The sequence below is a fragment of the Cucumis melo genome, chromosome 7, assembly GCF_025177605.1.
Source record: "Cucumis melo cultivar AY chromosome 7, USDA_Cmelo_AY_1.0, whole genome shotgun sequence".
NCBI classification, from domain to species: Eukaryota; Viridiplantae; Streptophyta; class Magnoliopsida; order Cucurbitales; family Cucurbitaceae; genus Cucumis; species Cucumis melo.
The window spans coordinates 22,463,292-22,472,062 of NC_066863.1; the positions used below are offsets into that span (position 1 = coordinate 22,463,292).

Here is an 8,771-nt window from a genome sequence, read left to right on the forward strand (position 1 = left end):
ATTATATATGATTATTCAAATTAACACACACACACACAACCGACTCTCACATACACACGTTTGTAGTGACGCCACCAAACGAGCGGAGCTAATATTATACAATTATTGTTTTTCTTTTCTTATTACAATTTTTTTAATTATTTATAAATAAGTAAATTTGCTTTAAATTCCATAATATAATATAGCAAAAACTTTATAATTTATTACTAATCCATTGATAAATATATTTGTAAATATCTTGAAATATTTTTATAATTGTTAAGACTTAACGTTATTTTTAATTTTTCAAAGTGTTATTTTAAGTGAGTAACATCCTCAACTGTTACATTCTAATATTTTTATTTTTTTTTTTTGCTAAAAAAAAGTTAAAAATAGTTGAAAATTGTTGTAATTTATATATTTTAAATTTTTAAAAAAATTATATTTAAACATCGTAATATATGGGCATAAATGGATTTTTTTTCTTTTTTTTTTTTAAAGAGAGGATGACAAGATTTACTTTAATATGATGAAGCACTGAGTTAATGATAACAGTAACACTAATTTTTATTTTAAGAATATATAACCTTTCAAAGATCACTAAATTCATAATGTAAGAATAATATTCTCCTATGCAACTTTGATTAAATCAATACATATAAAAACAAAATGTAAAACTTAAAGAATCCAATTGTTTATTTTGAAATGATTGAGAAGAAAAGGAATATGTTGTTAAGTGAGGTTGCATATATTGAGAAAAAAAGGAAGATGAAAGCAAAAGGCAAAGCCATTGAAACTCCAATCATTCCATCACCATATCCTAAGCTTACTTCCAAATATTGCTTCACAGGTCCTTCAATCATCGTCTCTGCATCACCACCAAGCTGTGAACTTATAATTTCCTTTAGTGTCCATGAAACAGGGCAAACATAGTAAAACCAAATCCACCAACCTGAAATACTCTGGTTTACCATCCAAAAACAAAACAAAAATATCAAAACCAAATTAAACGTTGCAGACATTAAAATGGAAAATTGTCATAAATAACCTTCAAATATTTCATCTTTCACAACTAATGAATTTCCTGAAAGGGTGCTAGCCACCAAAAACCAAAAAGCTTTTAAGGATACTTCTGACATTCTTTTCGTTAAAAGATGAGTAATTCTTTACCGTTTTAGGGATGAGAAAGTCATTGAAGAGATTCCATAAAGAGTAAAATGCAGAAGAAACAATGGCTGCCATATGTTGTGTAGAAGTGAATCCAACAGCGATCATACCATAACAACTGAAATATGTGAATGTCAAAGAACGTGAAAAGGATATAAAGTAGAAGTTCCCCTGCAAAAAATAAATCATTTTCCAAAATTATATATAACCAACATTTAAAATAATTTTGCAAAACTTTGATCAATACAACAAAATCAAATCTTACCTAAACTTCTTTCAAAATTAACAATTAAATGTGATAACTCCAAAGATTATGGTTTGTGCAGCAATGTATGGAATCTCTATTAGATCCTGTTGAATGTGGTTACAAAACTTAATTAGTGAATTGGTTGTTGTTATAAATGAACAGTGTAGAGTAAATTAACGAATTACTTACTTGTGTTAATGCATAAACAATTGGAGAATACATTCCAGCTGCTCTCTCACGGAAGAATATTGTTCTTTCAATGAAAACAATTAGTTGTATTGAAGAAGCATTATTTACTACTAAGAATAAACATGCAGTATAAAGAGCTCCCATTACAATGAACAATTCTTGAGTTGAATTCCTTTTCATACCAATATTCCAAAATATTGATCCAAATATTAATGCACCAATCAATGTGAAAATGAGTTTCATTGCATTGTAACGGGGACTTCTCCAATACACAGTTCTTTGTTTGCAGAGGCAACTCATGAATTGAGATAATTTATTTTGAGAATAAGTTGATTCAAATTTTAATGGCTCTTCACCCTCAGCTGGAACACTATAATGTTTTATGGAAGCTTCAATATATTTATATTGTTCTAAGTTTTTGTAAATGTCAGCAAAATCTTTCCTAATTCTTTGTTCAAAAGCCGGTGTTGTAACCTCTAACATCCAAGTAGCTGGATTGTATGATTTTGGTATTTGAGTAACTCCACTAATTCCCTACAAAAAAATCAACCATTAATCCATTATATCAAAATCAAAACAGAAACAATGTGATTTTCTGTTCCAAATGTGTTAGTTTTGAAACGTTTACCTCAAAATAGTCGATCATTATCTGTGAATGTGTTCCTCACTTTCTCCCATATATAAATTTTCCTCCCCATTTTATAAGAATTAGCTACACAAGAATAAAGTCAAATCATAAAATATGCCAATTACTATATTCCCAAGTATGTTGCTAAAAAGATTCAAATGAGATTATAACCAACTAACCTCATCAAATGCCTCAAATATGTCAATACTAGGTTGATGTATAGTACAAATAATTGTTCTTCCAGTATCAACTGTATTTTGAGCAGCTCGCATTACGATGGCTACAATGCGTGCATCGAGTCCAGATGTAGGTTCATCCATGAAGATAATGGAAGGATTTTCAACAAGTTCAACTGCAATGGTTAAACGTTTCCTCTATTCTGTTGATAAACCCCTACTACCAGGAACGTCAACCAAAGCATGTTTAAGTGTGTCTAACTCAACTAAACTCATTACTTCTTCAACAAACTCCTAAATCGATTAATCTAACATTACAAAATCGACAAGAAAAGCATAGACAAAAAAGAGTCGTGAAATCAAATTTACCTTTCATTTTTGTTTAGTAATTTTGTTAGGAAGACGAAGAGGGCGGAGGGTTTCTTCTGCAGTGACTTGAGGAGAATGAGTATCATTTTGCTTATCATATCCCGATATTCTAGCAAAGCTATTTTGGTCTTTGGGATGACCTGAAATTCTAATATCACCTTCAATATAACCATCAGTTTTTCTTCTAGCTAGAACATCCATTAATGTTGTTTTTCCTGCTCCACTTGCACCAACTAATGCTGTTAGAACACCAGGACGAAACACACCACTCACATTTGATAACAACTACAACTTCTTTTCTCCTATTGATAATCCATTTTCTTTCATTTTCTGTTAAAAAAAAATGAAAATTAAAGAACTTAAAATACACAAATAATCATATCATACAAATGTAGTTAAGGATTTTTAAAACCTTTGGAGTATCAACAAAATAACTTCTGGAGTATCAACAAAATAACTAACATCGTGAAAAGTCATTGCTAATGGTTTGAAAGGAAGAATCATTCCTTTTTCTTTCTTCCTTGTTGTAACTGATGGTGATGGTGTTATACTGTCTTCTGAACCTTAACAAATTAAATTAACACATAATTGTTAAAAAAAACACACACAAAACTAGTACATAAATAAGGCCTCTCTCCAGAGGCATATCTATTGGAATTATGACTTACCATTAACTTCAGCAAGATTGGCATCTTCAAGAGGGATTATAGTTTGGGTTTTTCTTAAAGCTGCAAATAACGAAAGGACAACAAAATTAGGAAAACATTTCTAACAGAAATTAGAGCTTAAAATAATTTAGCAATTAGTGACAAATTAAAAGTTAGATCATTACTATCACACTGCAATTCATGTCCTAATTTACATACGAAATTTTAAAGATTTTCTATAAAGAATAGAATTTATGAAAAGTTAAAGATATACTGCAATGAAGATAAGTCAAAGCGAAGGTAGGGACAACATTGAAAAGGATCGCATAAAGGAACAAGACACCTACACCCAACCAATACCAATAGTTGCTGCTAGGGATACTGAGTGAAGAATGTTGTATCTAACAGTTTCATTATTTCCAAACAATGATGTTGATGTCTGCAAAATATCAATTTACCAAATTAAGTCAAATATTAATAATACAAATATATTATATTATAAAATTTTAATTAATACATATGTGTGTATCTCCATCCACCTTGTAGCAGTAAATTCATTAACAGAAATTGCACGTTGGCCATAAGTAGTTAATGGGGACACCCAATAACCCCATGACCACCGTGGCTTAATCATTGCTGAAATTAAAATTAATTTAATTTATTAATTACTTATGTAATAATCTCACTTAGTTAAAATGATATAATTAAGATAGTATTACCTTTTGGTTGGATAAATCCACCGAACAAAATATGATTAATAAGGCAGCTGAACCAAATGTATTGACAACTACCATATCCTTTGTTATGGATGTTATCATACGAAATAGCTCCAATGTCATTTGATGAGATGAAAAGGGCAATAACATGGATTGAAAGAACCTGAAAATTTTAATTCATCATTTTAATATAAAGTTAGTAATATTAGTTTTAGGCAAATGATTCTAAAATAATCAAAAGTAATGGATGATATATACATATACCTTTGTATGCTTGGAACAAAACCGACTGTGTAATACACAACACAAGCCCAAGCCACGACTTCAAGTATAGAATAAGGGACACGTAAAATCCAACTGCTTATGGACCATGTCCATGTTGGATAAAACAAATTGTCTCTTTCTTTGTAAAATACAGGCAACCGAGATATCATTAGAGGTAGCTCGGAGAAGCCATTAAATATTATGTAGACTAACCCATAGAAGAGACAAGGTTGCCATTATTTTTATATTTTGGGTGTGTCCTTGTGCCTAAAAACATTGTAGATCATGTCACAAATCCAACAAACACCATCTGACATGTCCTAAAAACGTAAAGAAATTTATGACGGCTTATCAAAAGTCATTCTCTAGGAAAGCAAGCTCTAAAAAGCTTCCATTTTGAGGCTGCAAATTTGGTTTTGGCCAAAGCTAAAAGATGTGTTTGAGATTTGTCATAAGAATAATTAAGCTCTAACTTCAAATTCTTTCCAAACTTTGAATTTTTGAATGCTTCAGCAAATTCTGAAGCACATACAAAAGTGTACGGTTGAGATGGATCCGCCTAAAATTGTGCTTAATCCTTTTTCGATGTCACCTACAATTGTTGTTTTGTTTAATAACTATTTGATTTTCAAAAACTAAATATATAATTCAATAGAAATATTAATTCTTAACTACGTACCTCTTGTAAAAAAAATCAGCAATTCCCTTGCAAGGTGGTAATTGAAAACCTAAAGCATTGAAAAAATCTAAGGCTCCTTCTTGAGGGCCTTGATGCACCAAATATCCATCGGATAACAATACTATATCATCAAATAGTTCGAATGTCTCAGGAGGAAGTGATAGAAGAGCCATGAATACAATTGCTTCCATTTCACGAACAAAATTTTCCTATACATTTTTACTATTTGATATATTGTTGAGCTATCAAGTCCGGTTGATATCTCATTCATCAAAAGAATTTTTCTAGGAACAACAATCATTTCTCCTAACACCCAACCAACAAAAAAAAAAGTTTAATAACATTGGAAAAATGTAAACAATTGACATAAAGATTTACACGATTCATTAAACACACCTGTAGTAACTCGTTTTCCTTTGATCGTCAGAGATTCTATGAATCATATGATCACCCACTATTATTCGTGAGCGTCCATCAAGACCAAGAATTTTCAATACACAATCACTTAAAATACTTTCCTCTTTCCCACCAATTGATGTTGCCTGAACAAGTTATCATAAACAAAAGAAGTATTAGATTGCAATATCCGATATATAGTCATTGTTATATATTAAACACTAAATTATAAAACATATCCTTCACTTTCATTCTAATTTGTTTCTAAAATATATACTTTGAAATGTGTTCCATAATCAATCATTTTAATCACCGTGCAAAATATATTTTTCAACCAAAGATTTTCTACTCTCACGAGAGTAGTTTTAGAATGTTGACAAGAGGGACGAAGTTGAAGGTATTATTTAATAATTTAATATAAATTAACGATGAGTATATTCATTCTCATGAATGCATCAATATCCGGATTAGGTCGTATCCTCATTTATTTTCTAAGTAATCCAACTCTTTTACGTTTCGTACACGAATAGATTAGAGAGTTAATTACTATATATACGTTTCGTCCAAATATTATGAAATTAAGAACAAACTTAAAATACACAAACTTGTAAAGGGTTCGCTTGACATCTAGCAACAAAGTCAAAAGTTTCTCTAACAATTAAATCAGCTAAGAGATTGTCCGATCGACTTATGTATACACAAGTTCTTTGGACGCAAAATTCATCAACATTAGTCCATTATAACTAATGTATCATAATTATAAAAACAATATTAATTAATATAACATAATTAAAAGAATTTAATAAATATGTTTACTATGTATTCACCACATTAGAGTTTTATAAATTTAAAATATCGAAGAAATTAAAATAGTTGCTCTAAAAAATTTAAATAAGTTGAAGGGTTATACATTGATTTTTAAGTTTCCATTAAGTTTTCCAACAAGAGCTTGAACCAAAGTTGATTTTCCAGAACTTGGAGGACCTAACAGTAATATCATCCTACAATTTCACGTTAGGAAATAAAATAATTCACAAGTTTCTATAAACTAAATAATATCTACTTGAAAAAATATATTAATTTATAGTCACCACATTTTTAACTATCTTTATTATTATTATTATTGTATGAGAATTTTAGATGTTCCTTAGAGAGGTTATTTTGTATTTATATATTAACGATAAAATGTATGAATAAGATATAGTTTTATAAATCAAAGTGATGATGTGATCCGTACCTTCCAGATTTGATGATGCCACTAACGTTGTTCAAAATGGTCAATGGATATCTTTTAGATTTAATAATTCTTAATGTTGTTAGGACTTTCTCCAAAATTAAAACATGTACAATAAAATCAATATATAAGAAAATCAAACAAAAGAATAATATACAATATATATAATAATACTTAATATGTAAAAATAAAAGATTAAAAGAAAAAGAGAGAATAGTCCAAAATTAATTAGTCGGTAAAGATCTTTGAACGCATCTAAACATCCACTCCAATTTTCAAATTCTCAAATCTCACTTCAACCTGAGCTAATTCCACTCCTGGTCTATTATGATAAATAAAAAATCATCACTCTCTATTTTAATATTATAATTCAATTAAAATAATTTAATTTCAACCTCAAATTTCAAACATAGACTATTATAATCACGTAATAGTTTTAGTGTATAACTTTTTTAAAAGTTTAATTATTATAAATCGTTTGATAACCTACTCAAAATAATGTTCAAAATATATTTATATATACCTATGAAGATGGTGTTTGATTTGAGAGAGTAGATTGAAATTATCTTGATGATAGATAGCCAAAACCTTATTAAGGAGGAGTTGATGATCCGCTTTCTTGAAATTTCGAACATCCAAAAATTTTTTGATCACCGTATCTATTCGTATATTCATCTCCTATAACTCTAATCTTTATTTCCATGTCATTCTCTCAAGTATATTTGGATGTGATCCTTTTGTATCCTCCCTTCTTTCTTATATAAAAGATTATTTATCTACCCCTAAAAGAATAGGAAGTCTAATATATTAATATATATATATATATATAAAAACTAATATATGTAATTTAAAAAAGGGAACATTTCATAAATATAACAAAACACCAAACGATTTACGATAAAATCCATAAAATTAGCTATTATTTAAATATTTCAGGTTTGTCCTTTCATCTTTTTTTTTTTCTCTTGATCGTCTTTCTCTTGCAATTTCTTTCATCATCTTTCTTCTTCTCCTTTTTTTTCTTCTCCAATTTCTTTCCATCATCTTTTTTCTTTTTTTGGTGCAATTTCTTTCAATTATCTTTTTTCTTTTTCCTTCTTTTTTTCTACGATTTATTTTCATTGTATTTCTTCTTTTCCTATTTTTTTTTTGTAAAAATAGCAAAATCTAGAAGATCGTGTATAAAGAATTTTAAAAAAAATTTATTTAAATTGGAGTAGCCAAACGTAAACATGTAAAAAAGTAAACGATTTTGTAGAAAAAAATAAAATATCATGTATAAAGGATCTTAAAAAAAATGGAGTAGTCAAATGTAAACAATCGTGTAAAAAAAAATAAATTATCGTCTAGAGAAATCTAAACGATCGTATACTAAAAGAATTAAAAAAAAAATGTACCAAATTTTGAAAAAAATATATTTAGATTTGGGTCCCCACCAAATTTGAACGTAACTAAATTAACGTAGGATTGAAAAATGGCGTACCAAACAATAAACAAATCTTTATGTTGTTAACGGAGCATTTTTGGTATTTTACATCGTGGATTTCTGAACTTTGTTGCTTTGTAATATTTTTGAAAAGACAACATTCTAAAAAGATAAGATAATATTTGTTTATAAAATTTAATTAGATATAATTAATTTAGAAAAAAAGGGGAAAAGTGCCGATAAAATTCACATATTTGTATATTTGTATATTAAAATTAAGGTTAGATTTGAAATTGTCAATTTACGGTTAGTGACTTTTGTGTGCTTAATTAATTAGATTTTGGACTTAGTTGGGTTCTCAAAAAGAGGTTTTTTATTAGAAAATTGGAAGGTTGATTTGAATTTACGACAAAATTCGAAAAGCTAAACCCCATACACAAGGACTGTATAATAGCTAAAAATTCTATAAATACAAATATTATGTATTAGAAATCGTAATTGAACCACAGAAATAATACAAATAATACTCTGTGTACGAAATTAATTTTTTCTACATCCTTAGCCTAGTTTCTACTTTTATTTTCTTCTTTTGATCAAGAAAACCTAATTGACTTTTATTATTATTTTATATTTTAGTTTAATTATTAATCTTTC

At 28.4% G+C, this 8,771-nt stretch overlaps 1 pseudogene; it reads right to left on the reverse strand.

The window, feature by feature from the left end:
- Window positions 1-593: 593 nt before the first annotated feature.
- LOC103493241 (ABC transporter G family member 31-like) lies at window positions 594-5,252 on the reverse strand (annotated as a pseudogene).
- Window positions 5,253-8,771: the final 3,519 nt, after the last annotated feature.